The sequence below is a fragment of the Falco cherrug genome, unplaced genomic scaffold (genome assembly GCF_023634085.1).
Source record: "Falco cherrug isolate bFalChe1 unplaced genomic scaffold, bFalChe1.pri scaffold_35, whole genome shotgun sequence".
Classification (NCBI taxonomy): domain Eukaryota; kingdom Metazoa; phylum Chordata; class Aves; order Falconiformes; family Falconidae; genus Falco; species Falco cherrug.
In genome coordinates, this window is record NW_026599480.1 from 1,396,373 (window position 1) to 1,415,222 (window position 18,850).

Consider the following 18,850-nt stretch of genomic DNA (forward strand, 5'->3'; position numbering starts at 1 on the left):
GACAGATGCAGTCTGCTCTCTGGAAGTCCAAGGGAGCAGTTCTGCTGCCCCCCCTCCTTACTTCTCAAGAATCAAACCTCTTAACATGTCACGATGGCCATGGCCCAGATGGCCTCCAGCCATCACATCACCCACAAGTCCTTCTCTGTTAGCAAACAACAGCTGCAGGGTGCTCCTTCCCTAGCAGGCTCCCTCACCAGCTGGGTCAGGAAGGTCTCGTCCGCACAGCTCAGGAAGCTCCTAGAGCCTTTCCTCTCTGCTGTACTGTATTTCCAGCAGACATCTGGGAAGCTCAATTCCCTCATGAGAACAAGGGTAGCGATGGTGAGATTTCTCCCAGCTGCTGATTGATAGAATATTTCATCTGCCTCTTCATCCTGCTGTGGTGGTCTTAAGAGCCTCCCACCATGACATCTGCATTGCTGGCCTTTCCCCTCGTTCGTACCCATAAACACTCGGCCCTTTCATCACTATCATCAAGCTCTAGACAGTCAAAACACTCCTTAGCGCAGTGTCAGTCTCGGTCTCCACTGGAAGCCCTGCCTTCCTGGGGTGGGGTGTGCCAGGGGGGTGCTTGGGTGGGTGGCAGCATGCCGGGGGCATGGCTGCCCTGAGGAGGCTGGGCTGTGAGGTCACAAGCCCCAGTGTTCCACACCATGATACGTTGTGCCGTGGGCGTGGTCCATCAGTGCCAGCAGCAGCAGCAGCAGTGGTGACTGCAGCAGCAGCAGCAGCAGCAGCAGCAGCAGCAGCATGGTGCAGGCACAGGGGGCTGTGTCCCTCTCCTGCATCCTTATCCTCTTCCTCCTGGTGGCCCTGCAAGCCCAGGACACTTGGGCTGCTCCGTGGCGATTAGGTAGGTTGGCGGGTGAGGGCTGGAACCCAACCCTGGGCAGTGTGGTGTGGCAGCCTTCCCCGGCCTGCGAGTCGGGGCCAGAGCTGCACAGCAGGGCCAGGCATTAGTCCACGGGAGTGCTTGTCCTCTGGCTGGGTCACAGCCGTGCCTGGTGCCGTGACTCCACTGCTCCTGGGCTGCGCTCTGGCTATCAGCTTTGGGGACATCTGTCCTTGGGAGATGTCCATTCAGGAAGGCGGGAGCATTCCTGCTCTAGCCCTGCAGTGCTCTCCTTGGGCAACGCCAGGTCCCCAACACACAGCCCCATCTCGCAGGCCAGGGGAAGTAACAGGGCAGCTGTGGTGCAGCAGACTCTCAGTAGTCTCAGAAGTAGGCACTTCTCCCTGAGACAAAAAAAAAGGTGATTTTTTTTTTCCCTCCAGTCCTTTCCTGTGGGCTTCTTTAGTGCCCAGTAGAGTTGTCCCAGTAAGAATTCCTAAGAGGCTGTATGTTTGTCCACCTGGTCTTTGAAGGGTGTTGCACGTGGCCTGGAAACAGTACTTTGAAAGCTTTCCGGTCCCAGCCAACAGGTGTGTCACATTAAGAAGGGGGATTCCTCAAACCCTTCATATTTGATCAACCTGTCAATTTCCCCAGACAGACGATACCCTCATGGCCGACCAGCTAGCCCGCTACCTGCGTTTTGACAGCCCACTGTAGACGAGAGTGATTCAACTAACCTATTCAACGTCACTGAGCCAGATCCTTATATCAGTTATTCAGATCTCCAGAGACTTACACAAGCTCAAGATTTTTATTATACAAACTGCTAGTTTATGAAAGGATAAGGTTCAAAGACTGCTGGTGATAATATAGTAACTGCAAATCAAGCTTAAAACAACGCACCTAATAAAAGCTGGTATGAGATAGTCACTGAATATAGTTCTTACCCAGTTGGCATCTCTATGTGGGAGAAGACAGGTTCAGCCTGTCGACAGATCCCCGAAGATACGATGGAATCTTCCCACCCTTCCCCCGTCCAGTGCACACTTCTTATACTTCATAGTATATTGAACCTTCCTTATCATACACAGGACTGACTACATGTTTCTTGCTTCTACAGCAAAATTGTACCCATCCTGAGACAGCAGTGCTGAAGGTCTTTATGCATGCTCTCCGGGCAGGGTTTTGCCCTCTTCTGGAGGGACCTATTTGGGTTGGAGGTCGTGACCTCCCACTGCCACATTTGTCTTTGTCCTATTTTCACCTAATTTTCTGTTGATGTCAGCGGATGGCAAGGTCTTGTCAGCTTGTATTCTCTCGCGACCAAAACTTTCCTCACTTGAAGGCTTCGATCTGCATTGCTTAGATAATGGTGTTCTTACTGCTCTCTGGTCTTTGTTTCCCGGCTTTCCTAAGGCTGCCTCCCTTCATGAGAAGTCCCTTCATGCATAACTGCTTCAGAGAGTGGGTCAGCTTGACCTGAACTTTGTGCACAGATTTGTTTCACGTGTAGTTACCCTCTAAACCAGAGTGTAGTAATTTGGGAGTTGAGACAACAACTTCCCCCTTTTGGGCTTATTTTGGTCCCAGACCAGTGCGTTTTCTTGACACTCAGGTGGAGCCTGAGTGACTCCAGCCCTACCCATTGTAGTTACTATTGGTATTGCGTGCCCTGTGAGGTGTGGCAGTACCTGGGAGGCGGGTGACTTTGGGGCGGAGGTGTGTGATTTCAGGGGAGCTTCTCTGTTCTGTTTGTTTACAGGCCTGGCTGCAGGCGATGGATATGCAGCTTCCCAGCGGGGTGCGAGGGCTGACAGGCTGGGAGACGGCATGGGTACGTGATGGCTTCTTACTTGGAGAGCTGCCCGCTCCAAGCCCAAATGTGAGCGAGGCGTCCCTTGCAGGTGTGGCAGTATAGACCTTTGTCATTGCGTGTGCCATGTCATGACATGATCCCCTCAAAGGTTCTGCTCTTCCGTTGTGCCAGCGTCTGTCACAGTGCATGTCACAAACTTCTCATGGGTGTTTGGTTGCAGCTGTGGCTCCAGCTCCTGGTCTGGATCCTGTGCTGGAGCTCACCTGGTATGCCAGGGGCGCATCGTCAGTCCTGGCTGAGTTCACAGACGAAGCACTCCTGCTAAGTATCTTATTAGTGAGAGCTTTAACTTGATACTTTCTTTCACATGCCTCAAGGAAGAAAACCTGTTGGCAATGCAGAGAAGCCTCCCCACGTGTCATCGCCAGACCTAGAGGAAATCATGAAAGATCTGGATAAAGCAGCACCAGGTGGGTATACGTCCCTCTGAACCAGAGAAGTTGGGAAGCTGAGGGCAGAGGCATGTGTGGAGAAGCCGTAGGCTCCACAAGCAGAAAGGGATCGATCAGAGCCTTGCTGCACTGATGCTGGATTTCATGCCTTGCAAGCACTGGTGAGCTGCAGAGATGGTCCGGAGTCTCTGCTGCGGCTTGTGGTTCAGGCTGAGTCCCAGGCACAGCTGCGGCCCTGGTGACACCGTTCCCGGCCAGAGCTGTTGTGGGCAGCTGTTGGTACCCAGCTGGCAGGAACTGGAGATGCTCGTGCCTTGCTGCCAGTTGCCGGAGGGGAGACTGCCCGTGGGTGGCCGAGAGGATGCACAGGCAGCTTGGGGTCACTGAGCCTGGCAGCCTTTGCTGCGTCTGTAGGCATGCCCTGGCCAGGATCGCAGCAGCCCCAGCTTCACAGCCTCCTTCATGCCCGTTGTTCTCCCTGACGGGTAGAAGACTCTCCGTGACACCTTGGGGGCAGGGGGAGGTGGGGGCTGGACACCCAGCTTCAGGCAGGACACCTGACTTGAAGGCAGCTAAACTGAAGGGCTGTGCATTGAGTCAGTGGTGCTTTACCTCTTTCTAGTTGTGGTTTTGGTACCTTGGTCATGCTTTTCCTCTTGTTTTGGGAGACCGTGGGCTCTTCTATGCCTCAGCTAACACTGGTGAAGGACTTTACTAAATACGCGTGCTTCCCAGGCAGGGTTTTGCCCTCTTCTGGAGGGACCTATTTGGGTTGGAGGTCGTGACCTCCCACTGCCACATTTGTCTTTGTCCTATTTTCACCTAATTTTCTGTTGATGTCAGCGGATGGCAAGGTCTTCTCAGCTTGCATTCTCTCGCGACCAAAACTTTCCTCACTTGAAGGCTCTGTTCTGCATTGCTTAGATAATGGTGTTCTTACTGCTCTCTGGTCTTTGTTTCCCGGCTTTCCTAAGGCTGCCTCCCTTCATGAGAAGTCCCTTCATGCATAACTGCTTCAGAGAGTGGGTCAGCTTGACCGGAACTTTGTGCACAGATTTGTTTTACGTGTAGTTACCCTCTAAACCAGAGTGTAGTAATTTGGGAGTTGAGACAACAACTTGCCCCTTTTGGGCTTATTTTGGTCCCAGACCAGTGCGTTTTCTTGACACTCAGGTGGAGCCTGAGTGACTCCAGCCCTACCCATTGTAGTTACTATTGGTATTGCGTGCCCTGTGAGGTGTGGCAGTACCTGGGAGGCGGGTGACTTTGGGGCGGAGGTGTGTGATTTCAGGGGAGCTTCTCTGTTCTGTTTGTTTACAGGCCTGGCTGCAGGCGATGGATATGCAGCTTCCCAGCGGGGTGCCAGGGCTGACGGGCTGGGAGACGGCATGGGTACGTGATGGCTTCTTACTTGGAGAGCTGCCCGCTCCAAGCCCAAATGTGAGCGAGGCGTCCCTTGCAGGTGTGGCAGTATAGACCTTTGTCATTGCGTGTGCCATGTCATGACATGATCCCCTCAAAGGTTCTGCTCTTCCGTTGTGCCAGCGTCTGTCACAGTGCATGTCACAAACTTCTCATGGGTGTTTGGTTGCAGCTGTGGCTCCAGCTCCTGGTCTGGATCCTGTGCTGGAGCTCACCTGGTATGCCAGGGGCGCATCGTCAGCCCTGGCTGAGTTCACAGACGAAGCACTCCTGCTAAGTATCTTATTAGTGAGAGCTTTAACTTGATACTTTCTTTCACGTGCCTCAAGGAAGAAAACCTGTTGGCAATACAGAGAAGCCTCCCCACGTGTCATCGCCAGACCTAGAGGAAATCATGAAAGATCTGGATAAAGCAGCACCAGGTGGGTATACGTCCCTCTGAACCAGAGAAGTTGGGAAGCTGAGGGCAGAGGCATGTGTGGAGAAGCCGTAGCCTCCACAAGCAGAAAGGGATCGATCAGAGCCTTGCTGCACTGATGCTGGATTTCATGCCTTGCAAGCACTGGTGAGCTGCAGAGATGGTCCGGAGTCTCTGCTGCGGCTTGTGGTTCAGGCTGAGTCCCAGGCACAGCTGCGGCCCTGGTGACACCGTTCCCGGCCAGAGCTGTTGTGGGCAGCTGTTGGTACCCAGCTGGCAGGAACTGGAGATGCTCGTGCCTTGCTGCCAGTTGCCGGAGGGGAGACTGCCCGTGGGTGGCCGAGAGGATGCACAGGCAGCTTGGGGTCACTGAGCCTGGCAGCCTTTGCTGCGTCTGTAGGCATGCCCTGGCCAGGATCGCAGCAGCCCCAGCTTCACAGCCTCCTTCATGCCCGTTGTTCTCCCTGACGGGTAGAAGACTCTCCGTGACACCTTGGGGGCAGGGGGAGGTGGGGGCTGGACACCCAGCTTCAGGCAGGACGCCTGACTTGAAGGCAGCTAAACTGAAGGGCTGTGCATTGAGTCAGTGGTGCTTTACCTCTTTCTAGTTGTGGTTCTGGTACCTTGGTCATGCTTTTCCTCTTGTTTTGGGAGACCGTGGGCTCTTCTATGCCTCAGCTAACACTGGTGAAGGACTTTACTAAATACGCGTGCTTCCCAGGCAGGGTTTTGCCCTCTTCTGGAGGGACCTATTTGGGTTGGAGGTCGTGACCTCCCACTGCCACATTTGTCTTTGTCCTATTTTCACCTAATTTTCTGTTGATGTCAGCGGATGGCAAGGTCTTGTCAGCTTGCATTCTCTCGCGACCAAAACTTTCCTCACTTGAAGGCTCTGTTCTGCATTGCTTAGATAATGGTGTTCTTACTGCTCTCTGGTCTTTGTTTCCCGGCTTTCCTAAGGCTGCCTCCCTTCATGAGAAGTCCCTTCATGCATAACTGCTTCAGAGAGTGGGTCAGCTTGACCGGAACTTTGTGCACAGATTTGTTTTACGTGTAGTTACCCTCTAAACCAGAGTGTAGTAATTTGGGAGTTGAGACAACAACTTCCCCCTTTTGGGCTTATTTTGGTCCCAGACCAGTGCGTTTTCTTGACACTCAGGTGGAGCCTGAGTGACTCCAGCCCTACCCATTGTAGTTACTATTGGTATTGCGTGCCCTGTGAGGTGTGGCAGTACCTGGGAGGCGGGTGACTTTGGGGCGGAGGTGTGTGATTTCAGGGGAGCTTCTCTGTTCTGTTTGTTTACAGGCCTGGCTGCAGGCGATGGATATGCAGCTTCCCAGCGGGGTGCCAGGGCTGACGGGCTGGGAGACGGCATGGGTACGTGATGGCTTCTTACTTGGAGAGCTGCCCGCTCCAAGCCCAAATGTGAGCGAGGCGTCCCTTGCAGGTGTGGCAGTATAGACCTTTGTCATTGCGTGTGCCATGTCATGACATGATCCCCTCAAAGGTTCTGCTCTTCCGTTGTGCCAGCGTCTGTCACAGTGCATGTCACAAACTTCTCATGGGTGTTTGGTTGCAGCTGTGGCTCCAGCTCCTGGTCTGGATCCTGTGCTGGAGCTCACCTGGTATGCCAGGGGCGCATCGTCAGTCCTGGCTGAGTTCACAGACGAAGCACTCCTGCTAAGTATCTTATTAGTGAGAGCTTTAACTTGATACTTTCTTTCACGTGCCTCAAGGAAGAAAACCTGTTGGCAATGCAGAGAAGCCTCCCCACGTGTCATCGCCAGACCTAGAGGAAATCATGAAAGATCTGGATAAAGCAGCACCAGGTGGGTATATGTCCCTCTGAACCAGAGAAGTTGGGAAGCTGAGGGCAGAGGCATGTGTGGAGAAGCCGTAGCCTCCACAAGCAGAAAGGGATCGATCAGAGCCTTGCTGCACTGATGCTGGATTTCATGCCTTGCAAGCACTGGTGAGCTGCAGAGATGGTCCGGAGTCTCTGCTGCGGCTTGTGGTTCAGGCTGAGTCCCAGGCACAGCTGCGGCCCTGGTGACACCGTTCCCGGCCAGAGCTGTTGTGGGCAGCTGTTGGTACCCAGCTGGCAGGAACTGGAGATGCTCGTGCCTTGCTGCCAGTTGCCGGAGGGGAGACTGCCCGTGGGTGGCCGAGAGGATGCACAGGCAGCTTGGGGTCACTGAGCCTGGCAGCCTTTGCTGCGTCTGTAGGCATGCCCTGGCCAGGATCGCAGCAGCCCCAGCTTCACAGCCTCCTTCATGCCCGTTGTTGTCCCTGACGGGTAGAAGACTCTCCGTGACACCTTGGGGGCAGGGGGAGGTGGGGGCTGGACACCCAGCTTCAGGCAGGACGCCTGACTTGAAGGCAGCTAAACTGAAGGGCTGTGCATTGAGTCAGTGGTGCTTTACCTCTTTCTAGTTGTGGTTCTGGTACCTTGGTCATGCTTTTCCTCTTGTTTTGGGAGACCGTGGGCTCTTCTATGCCTCAGCTAACACTGGTGAAGGACTTTACTAAATACGCGTGCTTCCCAGGCAGGGTTTTGCCCTCTTCTGGAGGGACCTATTTGGGTTGGAGGTCGTGACCTCCCACTGCCACATTTGTCTTTGTCCTATTTTCACCTAATTTTCTGTTGATGTCAGCGGATGGCAAGGTCTTGTCAGCTTGCATTCTCTCGCGACCAAAACTTTCCTCACTTGAAGGCTCTGTTCTGCATTGCTTAGATAATGGTGTTCTTACTGCTCTCTGGTCTTTGTTTCCCGGCTTTCCTAAGGCTGCCTCCCTTCATGAGAAGTCCCTTCATGCATAACTGCTTCAGAGAGTGGGTCAGCTTGACCGGAACTTTGTGCACAGATTTGTTTCACGTGTAGTTACCCTCTAAACCAGAGTGTAGTAATTTGGGAGTTGAGACAACAACTTCCCCCTTTTGGGCTTATTTTGGTCCCAGACCAGTGCGTTTTCTTGACACTCAGGTGGAGCCTGAGTGACTCCAGCCCTACCCATTGTAGTTACTATTGGTATTGCGTGCCCTGTGAGGTGTGGCAGTACCTGGGAGGCGGGTGACTTTGGGGCGGAGGTGTGTGATTTCAGGGGAGCTTCTCTGTTCTGTTTGTTTACAGGCCTGGCTGCAGGCGATGGATATGCAGCTTCCCAGCGGGGTGCCAGGGCTGACGGGCTGGGAGACGGCATGGGTACGTGATGGCTTCTTACTTGGAGAGCTGCCCGCTCCAAGCCCAAATGTGAGCGAGGCGTCCCTTGCAGGTGTGGCAGTATAGACCTTTGTCATTGCGTGTGCCATGTCATGACATGATCCCCTCAAAGGTTCTGCTCTTCCGTTGTGCCAGCGTCTGTCACAGTGCATGTCACAAACTTCTCATGGGTGTTTGGTTGCAGCTGTGGCTCCAGCTCCTGCTCTGGATCCTGTGCTGGAGCTCACCTGGTATGCCAGGGGCGCATCGTCAGTCCTGGCTGAGTTCACAGACGAAGCACTCCTGCTAAGTATCTTATTAGTGAGAGCTTTAACTTGATACTTTCTTTCACGTGCCTCAAGGAAGAAAACCTGTTGGCAATGCAGAGAAGCCTCCCCACGTGTCATCGCCAGACCTAGAGGAAATCATGAAAGATCTGGATAAAGCAGCACCAGGTGGGTATACGTCCCTCTGAACCAGAGAAGTTGGGAAGCTGAGGGCAGAGGCATGTGTGGAGAAGCCGTAGCCTCCACAAGCAGAAAGGGATCGATCAGAGCCTTGCTGCACTGATGCTGGATTTCATGCCTTGCAAGCACTGGTGAGCTGCAGAGATGGTCCGGAGTCTCTGCTGCGGCTTGTGGTTCAGGCTGAGTCCCAGGCACAGCTGCGGCCCTGGTGACACCGTTCCCGGCCAGAGCTGTTGTGGGCAGCTGTTGGTACCCAGCTGGCAGGAACTGGAGATGCTCGTGCCTTGCTGCCAGTTGCCGGAGGGGAGACTGCCCGTGGGTGGCCGAGAGGATGCACAGGCAGCTTGGGGTCACTGAGCCTGGCAGCCTTTGCTGCGTCTGTAGGCATGCCCTGGCCAGGATCGCAGCAGCCCCAGCTTCACAGCCTCCTTCATGCCCGTTGTTCTCCCTGACGGGTAGAAGACTCTCCGTGACACCTTGGGGGCAGGGAGAGGTGGGGGCTGGACACCCAGCTTCAGGCAGGACGCCTGACTTGAAGGCAGCTAAACTGAAGGGCTGTGCATTGAGTCAGTGGTGCTTTACCTCTTTCTAGTTGTGGTTCTGGTACCTTGGTCATGCTTTTCCTCTTGTTTTGGGAGACCGTGGGCTCTTCTATGCCTCAGCTAACACTGGTGAAGGACTTTACTAAATACGCGTGCTTCCCAGGCAGGGTTTTGCCCTCTTCTGGAGGGACCTATTTGGGTTGGAGGTCGTGACCTCCCACTGCCACATTTGTCTTTGTCCTATTTTCACCTAATTTTCTGTTGATGTCAGCAGATGGCAAGGTCTTGTCAGCTTGCATTCTCTCGCGACCAAAACTTTCCTCACTTGAAGGCTCTGTTCTGCATTGCTTAGATAATGGTGTTCTTACTGCTCTCTGGTCTTTGTTTCCCGGCTTTCCTAAGGCTGCCTCCCTTCATGAGAAGTCCCTTCATGCATAACTGCTTCAGAGAGTGGGTCAGCTTGACCGGAACTTTGTGCACAGATTTGTTTCACGTGTAGTTACCCTCTAAACCAGAGTGTAGTAATTTGGGAGTTGAGACAACAACTTCCCCCTTTTGGGCTTATTTTGGTCCCAGACCAGTGCGTTTTCTTGACACTCAGGTGGAGCCTGAGTGACTCCAGCCCTACACATTGTAGTTACTATTGGTATTGCGTGCCCTGTGAGGTGTGGCAGTACCTGGGAGGCGGGTGACTTTGGGGCGGAGGTGTGTGATTTCAGGGGAGCTTCTCTGTTCTGTTTGTTTACAGGCCTGGCTGCAGGCGATGGATATGCAGCTTCCCAGCAGGGTGCCAGGGCTGACGGGCTGGGAGACGGCATGGGTACGTGACGGCTTCTTACTTGGAGAGCTGCCCGCTCCAAGCCCAAATGTGAGCGAGGCGTCCCTTGCAGGTGTGGGAGTATAGACCTTTGTCATTGCGTGTGCCATGTCATGACATGATCCCCTCAAAGGTTCTGCTCTTCCGTTGTGCCAGCGTCTGTCACAGTGCATGTCACAAACTTCTCATGGGTGTTTGGTTGCAGCTGTGGCTCCAGCTCCTGGTCTGGATCCTGTGCTGGAGCTCACCTGGTATGCCAGGGGCGCATCGTCAGTCCTGGCTGAGTTCACAGACGAAGCACTCCTGCTAAGTATCTTATTAGTGAGAGCTTTAACTTGATACTTTCTTTCACGTGCCTCAAGGAAGAAAACCTGCGGACAATGCAGAGAAGCCTCCCCACGTGTCATCGCCAGACCTAGATGAATTCATAAAAGAGCTGTATAAAGCAGCACCAGGTGGGTATACGTCCCTCTGAACCAGAGAAGTTGGGAAGCTGAGGGCAGAGGCATGTGTGGAGAAGCCGTAGCCTCCACAAGCAGAAAGGGATTGATCATTTTTTGGACATTTCTAACCTCCTGTGAGATTGCCATGACTGTGCAGGACTCCCTAACGTGCAGATTTTTTCGACAGGAGTAGAAGGCCAGAGCAGCTCAGATGCTGAGGATCATAAAAGTTTCCGGAAGTACTGCATTGAAGGTGCTGTGGCAGTTTTGGGCTCCGTCCTATATGGGATGGTGTTGTGTTGTGTCATCATTGTGTGGAGGAAGAGGAGACGGTGAGTTGTTGGGGTTTTTTTCCCCAAACTTCCATATTAGCTGGCTGCTTTAAGCCATGAAGCATTTCGTGGTAGGGTCTTCTGGAATGCCGAGTTAGTTACTGGCCAAAGTCCGCTGAGAATTCTGCGGTGAGGTGTTTGACCGGGCCTCTCAATTCTTGGGTTAGCTACGTGTTACCTTGCTAACTTGCTAAGCAAGTGTTTGCTAGAAGCAACCCTGCCTCGACAAGAGCAGACCAGGTGACAGATATGGGCAGAGCAAGGTCAGAAAGTCAAAACAACGAGGGATGAGGCTGCCCCAGAAAGGGAGAAATGCCAGAGCGGCATCTCTCTCCCTACCAGTGAGCCTAGGAGAAGAAATCACCCTGCTAGGTGATGCCTTAAATCCCAGGTGTTCACCTCAGCCAAGATGTCCAAGCAACTGGGATTGGTGAGGAAGCTGTCAAGTTTTCTTTGGAGAAAGAGAGTCAATCTGTCCCATGTGCTTTCCAGCACTGCCAGTGTGCGTGTTGTCAGCACGGGCAGGGGTTTTGCCTGCGCAGGGCTCTGGATACGTATTCTGCAGAGAGCATCCTCTCTTCAGAGCACCCCACCGAACAGAGAGCCGAGGCTGTCCCCTTGTCTGGTCAGGGATGGACAGGGGAGCTGAGTGCTGGACTCCACAAGCATGCTGAGAGAGAGAACAGGAGGCTCTCCTAGCCCTGCAGTGCCGTGCCCAGCTTTGCTCCCCTCAGTCTGCTGGAGTCAGGTCTCCTTTCCAGCGTGGGCAGAGCAGGCAGGTCAGGATGGTCAGGGCCGAGAGGAGACAAGCCATGGGCAGGCGAGCAGAGCCCCAGCCGACGGGTGCAGGGAGCCCACTTTTTGAAGAGAGCTCTCTGTGCCCACAGCTCCCATGTGCACCCCACAGTGCACCGGGTACTGCCCCCACCCTAACCCCCATACAGCACCACAGCTGCCGTAGGGTCTCAGCAGCCTCCTCTCTCCACAGGCGCCTCGCTGCGAGAAAACAGGCCAACAGCAGCAGCTGACCCTTGCGCTCAGACAGCCGTCCTGCACATCCCAGCATGTACTGAGAGCCAGACCCGGCACCAGCACCCATCATCCATGCCTGGAAAACTGGACCATCTGCCACAGAGTACCAGGGAACTGGCCCCCTACCAGTTCAGCACAGCCACCAGGCTTCAGTGGTCAACCATGTATTGCTGAAGAACAGCACAAAAATAAACACAGAGCAGTAGCACAATTGCCTCGGTCTTAACAACAACAAAAGCAGGAACTTGCAAGTTGTGGGCTGTAGTCTGGGCTGAGGCATGGGGTTTCTGACAGGCCAGTCAGACATGCTCCCCACACCCATTGTATTGAAATTATGGGTGAGAGCATGTGAGGAAGTTGTGAAGAGGGTCTATACTCCCCCATCTGCAAGAGAGCCCTCGCTCACATTTGGGCTTTGAGCGGGCAGCTCTCCAAGTATAAAGCCATCACCTACCCATGCCGTCTCCCAGCCCGTCAGCCCTGGCACCCCGCTGGGAGGCTGCGTATCCATCGCCTGCAGCCAGGCCTGTAAACAACTTGAAGTGAGAACCACAAACAGAAGTCCTTCCTGGCACCTTCTCTGGTGGAGCTGTGTATGGGTGGTGCCATGGAGCATTTTGGCTCTGGCTGAGTGCACTGCTTTAGCTGCAGCCTCTCCGAGTGATTCTTTATAACTTAATCCTGTCAGCGAGGAGAAGCGTCCAGCTCTGCCACTGAAGGCAGCAGCCTCCAGTCACCAGGCTGCTCCCTACAGGAAGCAATCCCGACTGCCTGGATCTCGCCGCTGAGAGGCTGTATTTAAAAATGAAGTGTTTTCCAGCAAGGGAAACAAGGCTTGAGCACTCATACTCTGGCTGGTGACTCTCCCAGGCAGCTGCATGTTCCCAGTCCCTCAGCAGGACAGGTGTAGCCAGAGCCCTGTCAGAGTCAGCAGAAAAACACGCTAGCCCTATTCCTGCAGGACCTACAGACGCCGGGGCGGCTCCAGGGGGCTCTGCAAGTCGGGGTGCCCGGTGCCCGTGCCCGGGGCACCTGCCGGCGCCTCTTTCCCTCCTTAGCTCTCAGCTCCCCCCCAGGGCTGCCCCGGCCAACCCTGACTCCAGCTGCCCCGGGGCCTGGCACAGCGGGGGGCTGGAACCTCCCCACAGAACCCCCGGGCAGCCAGCAGGCAGCAGACACCCCTGTGCCAGCCCAAGGGGCATCCCTCACCCCACGGCCGGCCACAGGTCCCCTCAGCCGGGCCACAGCCCCAGCACAGGCTGTGCCTGCCCAGCCCAACATGGCTGCCAGGAGGCTGAGGGTGGGCAGTGGCAGCTCCCAGCATGCCCCGGGAACAGCCTGGCCATGGGGTGGTGCCAGGCCTACAGCTCCCAGCATGCCCCGGGAACAGCCTGGCCATGGGGTGGCCCCGGGCCTACAGCTCCCAGCATGCCCCGGGAACAGCCTGGCCATGGGGTGGTGCCAGGCCTACAGCTCCCAGCATGCTCTGGGAACAGCCTGGCCATGGGGTGGCCCCGGGCCTACAGCTCCCAGCATGCCCCGGGAACAACCTGGCCATGGGGCGGCCCCGGGCCTACAGCTCCCAGCATGCCCCGGGGCACGCCTTCTCCCAGCAGGCCATGGGACATCCCTGCCCAGCAGTCAGGCCCTGGGAGGACACCAGCCCCCAGCCCGGGCCCTGTAGGCCCCATGGCCCCTTCCCGGGACTGCCCGAGCACAGGCCCCGGCCCCGGAGCCCCCGTGGGCAGAGACGAGGGGAAGGGAGGCACTGAGCGGCAGGGAGAGGTGGGTCAAGGCGGAGGGGTGGCCGGAGAGGGGCAGGGAGAGCGGGGGGGGCTGGGCAGGGATGGAGAAAGGACAGGGACTGACGAGGAGCGGGCAGAGGGATGCAGCGGGACAGAGACAGAGGGGCAGGGGGGTGCCGCAAGGGATGCAGGATCAGCAGCAGGAGAGAGGGCTAGGGAGAGGAGCGGAGGGGCGGGAAGGGGGACGGAGGCACAGACCAGCAGAGGCAGGGCGAGGGGACAGGATCCGTGAGCGGCTTGTGACTTTGGCAGTGGGCAGCAAAGCTGCTTCTGTGGGTCTTTCCTTTCCCCCTCTGCCCTTATCCCCTCCCCACCCTTCCCCTCGGTGAGGCTGTGTCTGTGGTGTGCCTGCTCTGGTGAAAGGAGCTCCTGCGCCAGCCTGAGGGCAAAAGAAGAGGGGCAAGGAGCGAGCTGTCGCAGTCCTTAGTTTGCAGGTTTCATGTATCGGCCCTCTTCAGAAAACACAGCGTGTCTGTGTGTCAGTGGTGCCGGCAGATTTTTATTCTTTATAGCAATTCCTTTAAATACCGGGCTTCATGCAGAAGGTTCACACGGTGCTGTGCTTGTAGTAAACGGAATTGCTTTTATGCATGCTGCATTCTGGAGGTGGCAAGTGCCAGGTTAGAGATGAAGATGGAAATGAAAGCAAGTGACGCACACGCAGTGGTGATCCTGCCACAAGCATGCTGTGTATTGGCCTGGGAGAACGCTGCAGGGACTCTCAGAAGTCAAGGTTTTCAGTGCTGTTTCTGTGTTTGATACCCAAGGGATGGCTTCCCTCTGCATGCATTTCTGGGCAGGCGTGTGCGTGGAACATAGGGGTGTCTCTGTGCCGTAAGTGGGACTGATGGCAGCTTTTCATTTCATTCCAACTCAAAAGTAAAGAAAGATTGTACCTGCAAAAGAATTCAAACAGCCGTCTTTGTTTCCCAGAGCGAGCATACAAGCATGGGGGAGCGGTTTGCAGGTTCAGAACTTCAGCCAGCTCTGGATGGTAAACCCTCAGGAGAGGAAAGAGAAGCCCCACTTTTTTAACTACAGCTCTGCTTCCCTTAATGTGTCTTCTTGTTAGATTGTGTCGGTAGTCAGATTAAAAGCACATGATTAAACTGTGCTTGTTCATGAAGATATTTGAGGGTTATTTACGGCCTTAAATCCTCTTACGAGTGGGGCACTCTGTTGCCCTGTGGGCAGTACAATGTCGTGACTGGTAATTTTCCTTTTCTTGCCTAGTGTACGGATGCATTTCTGAAGGCGAGTGTTGGGTCTTATTGGCGCCGCACAAGAAACCAACGTGTGAAACCCAGACATTCACTGTTAGAAACAGGAAGAAGCTATGGGCCCTTGCTTCAGATTCTGCAAAAGATGTACCAAGGCTGAGGAAAGTGGCAAAAAGGGAAGAAATGCCGTAGCATAACTTTGGGATGGCAGGTGAGGTTTCCATCAGTGTTCCTCAAACGTAGCAGCCTCATTTGGTTTGCGGATGTGGTATTGAACTCAAACTGCGAGACTGGTTTCCTTTATTGCGGGTGGTACTGTAGCGCACGTACCTTTCATGTCCCAAGGAAGTTGCCAAGGCTGTAGTTAACCTTCCGCAGAACCACCTCAAATTTTCCGTAGCGCGTGATTTCCTTCAACAGTCAAGTCCAGGTCTGTGGCATACAATAACCCCTACCCCGTTTGGGATCTGGATGTGGTTGATTTTTAATTCAGACTTATCTGCTGTTAGAGATGTTTGGGTTTTGGTCCAAATAGGGAAATGCTGATTGTGTGCATTCTTTTGCTTTTTCCATAGTGTTGTTCCATGTTTAGTCATTTGTTCCTTACAAAAATAATGTATGGGTGTCTATGAAGCTGGAGGTGTTTACGTTCTTGTGGCTGAATGTAGCAGTGGAGCTATCTTGCTGTATTTAAAGCAAGAGCAGCTTAATGTAACGTCACTTAAAATCTGGTCTTGGTAGGCAAATCCTACCCTGATTTAAAACAAGCAAACAAAAAATTCAAATCTGTGACAAGGTATAGGTGGAGCACCTGAACTGGTGCAAGGCAGCAATTCTCTCGCTGATACCCACACATTGCAGGTTGCCATCACGACCTTGAAATAGTGCGCCATTAATGTTAACTACTAGCAGCGACCTTGAAATAGTGCACCATTAATGTTAACTACTAGCAGCGACCTTGAAATAGTGCACCATTAATGTTAACTACTAGCAGCTTGTGAACCTAACAGTCAAGGTAGAAAATAATTTCCCACTGCCACCTTTTTTTAGTTTTCTTTTATGTTTTAAAGTGTCTGATTTGATACTTTCCGATGTATTTGAAACCTGTGTCATATCCTACGTAGTTTGTGACAAGTGTGTGGCAGATGGGACTTTTCTGCTTGGAGAGGTGGTGAGATGGAGAGTGGAGAATGGTTATATGGCACAAGCGCAGAAGTATAAAAAGGGATTAAGAGGCTTGTGTACCTTGCTGCCAGTTCAGTGGCATGAGAATTCCTGTAACGACAAATTCCTTCTGGCTCTGAAGGAAGGAACGTGCCAGCCTGCTGAGTTTCCAACCAGAGCAACACTAGCAACGGATGTTGTTCCCAAATGGTGAGGTGGTTGTAAGCTTCATCAGTAGTAGAAGCTGTGGAGAAAGTCAGGAATCGTCTGCCGTTCTGCAAGTCAAGTGCTTGGCTCTTTGGTCACTAGTGTTGATTTAAGGGTGCATCGCTTATAAAGAGCACTTGACCTTTGTAATTCTTCATACTGCTAAGTTCTGGGTGCCATCAGAGAACCACTGTGCTGTGAAGGCCCTGTAAACATACGGCGATGTTTGTGTTTATCCATTTTGCCTTCCCTTAGATGATGTTATTTTGTCATTTGAAACCTTAGTGGCAGGATTTGGGGCTTTATCCTGATCAGGCATCTAAGGGCCAGCTCTCGGCTGCAGCTGCAGCAGAAGTGTTCAGGTGGTTTGAGCACCAAATGAAACTTCCACTTGGCTGTCATTTTGGCTTTTCCCTTCCTCTTTAAAATTTATATTTTAATTAAGAGTTTTAAGTATTTGGCTTCCTTACAGAAAAAACCCCCAGTGCTATCCTTGTCCTGTTATGATAAGGCCCTAATCTGGAGGGCAGAAAGCGGAGACCACCAGGAAGATGTTGAGAGGAAGGGGAAGAATGTTAGAGCCATGAGTTGGGTGTTCTGAGATCTGAGGAGATGGAAAAGGTGCCTCCCAGGTAGCTAAAGGGAAGCACAGGAGAGCAGCTGGGAGCCAGAAGTGTGGTGTGGGCATATGGAAGTGCTACGCTGTGGTGTGTTAGGCAAATTATTTTTAGGAACTTTCTCATTTGTTGTCATTTCCCAGGCTCCTGAGGTGCAGGAATGCTGGAGGCAAGAAGCTGCCAGCATCAACTACGTGGAAAATGAACACTTCTATCTCCATTTCACTTTCCTCACTTCTGTGTTGCGGTGGCAGGGCAGTACAGACCCTGACCCGGACCCGGACCCTGACCCTGACCCTGTGAGTACGCAGGCAGCTTGTGTGGCCAGTGCCGGTGTGGTTCTGGCACAGAGGATCAAGCGCTTCCTGCTTCAGAGCTGTCAGGCTGACACTCTTCAGCACTCAATGAAGCTCTAAATTACAGCTAAAGGAGGACAGAAATTTTGCTTCAGAGCTTGATAATGTCGTTCTGATCCATCCTTTTGCTTGTTCAGTGGCTACAGAAGGGAACCACTGCCTTGGTAGGGGCATCCATTGAGTTCTTCGTGTGTGATATTAGAGGATCATTGTGTCTGTTTACGCATGAGACCATTACAGTAGGTGTTTTGAAGATGTTCACGTGTGGTACATAAAACCTTTGCCAGTAAAACAGTAAATCCACGCAGTGGGGTCTAAAGCACACAGATCCAGTGCGATCCTCCAAAGAGCTTTGAAAGTGTCTCCCCAAGGGTACAGACCTGGCTGTTGGTGATTCTGTTGAACTGCCAGTTGCTTGGTTGAAGTTGCTATGTCAGAAGTCATCTTCTGGGGGCCGAATGCTGCAAATGGTAGAATGTTTAAGGAAGCAAATGAATAACCTTCAGACTTGATTTTACTCTTTTAACAGATTGTACACAAATGGGAGGCCTGAGCAGGCTGCCTTTAGCAGGGGAACGTGACCTGACTGCACAGGAGGCAAGGAACTCCCTTCTCTCGCTGACCATGAGCCCTCAGTTTCAAGGCAGATGTGAAGAGGAATATTTGACCCGTGGGAAATGCAACTTCAGATACGTAAGCCAGGTGGGACTGCCATGTGAGCCCTGTGATAGGAGCCGTGTATCCCAACCGTGAACGTAGAGGCTGGGCCCAGTTTTTAGCTTGGTTCAATATGAGCTCTGCTGACTGATTCTGTGATCAAGAGCAGGCAAGTCTGCCCCCTGAGAGGATGTTGTCGTGGGTGGAAGGGTTGAAGTGCAGTGACTGCGTCAACAAACAGGTGGTTTGAAAAGTCTTTTGGGCAAGGATCTGGTACGCTGGTGTAATGCCTTTTCCCTTTACAAAGGTGTCCAGTAAACACAAGTGTTCCTGCATGTGTCCAGTAGCGCAGAGACCTCTGTACTTTCTTTGGACTGATTGTTGTGTAAGATCTGGGGGTTTGGGGACAGTTCTGAAAATTGTTCAGAAGGTGTCTTGAATGTTGGGTGAAATGGGTCATCACTTCCATAAACCTCTAGCCTGTAAAGAAGAGCCATGGATGTAAGGAGATTTTCTTTTTTTCTCTCCTTATTGTTACTGGGAGGAAAAGCAGTGATTAACTATTGACCTGTGATACCCCCAGGTGCAGACTGTGCAGTGCATTTGAGGTGGATCGCTCCTGTACTGCCAAGACTGAGCCCAGACTCCTCGATGCTTTGCACACTGGCACTGGAAGTCCTTGTGCAGCTGTGGGTACTGGCTTTCTGTGCTGCAGTGTGAAAAACACAAAACACCGGGGTTGGGGTTTGCAGAGAAGTGGGAAAAAGTTGATTATTTTGTGCTAGGAAGAGAATGTCCTGTAGTTTTCAGACTTTGCACCTCTCCACTTGGAATTTAAAAGCTGCTTTTAACTCTGCTGCTATGTTTCAGTGGGCGGGAAGGTGTCCGGTTGTCACAGATGATGCGTCCCATCAAGAAGGATCTTTCCCTTCTGAGTTGAGCTTTCTTTGCTTGGCGTGGAAAGTGCCTTAAGCTGAACGATTTCAGATGGCAGTGAAGGAATTACATCGACATGGGGATTTAGCAACAAACCCAAAGGTATGT

General features: G+C 53.0%; 1 long non-coding RNA gene across 1 annotated transcript; it reads left to right on the forward strand.

The window, feature by feature from the left end:
• Positions 1 to 13,489: 13,489 nt before the first annotated feature.
• Positions 13,490 to 18,291, forward strand: LOC129735115 (uncharacterized). Its single transcript, XR_008730568.1, has 3 exons — positions 13,490 to 13,565; positions 14,819 to 15,016; positions 17,679 to 18,291. It is a non-coding gene; the product is annotated as an uncharacterized LOC129735115 (long non-coding RNA).
• Positions 18,292 to 18,850: the final 559 nt, after the last annotated feature.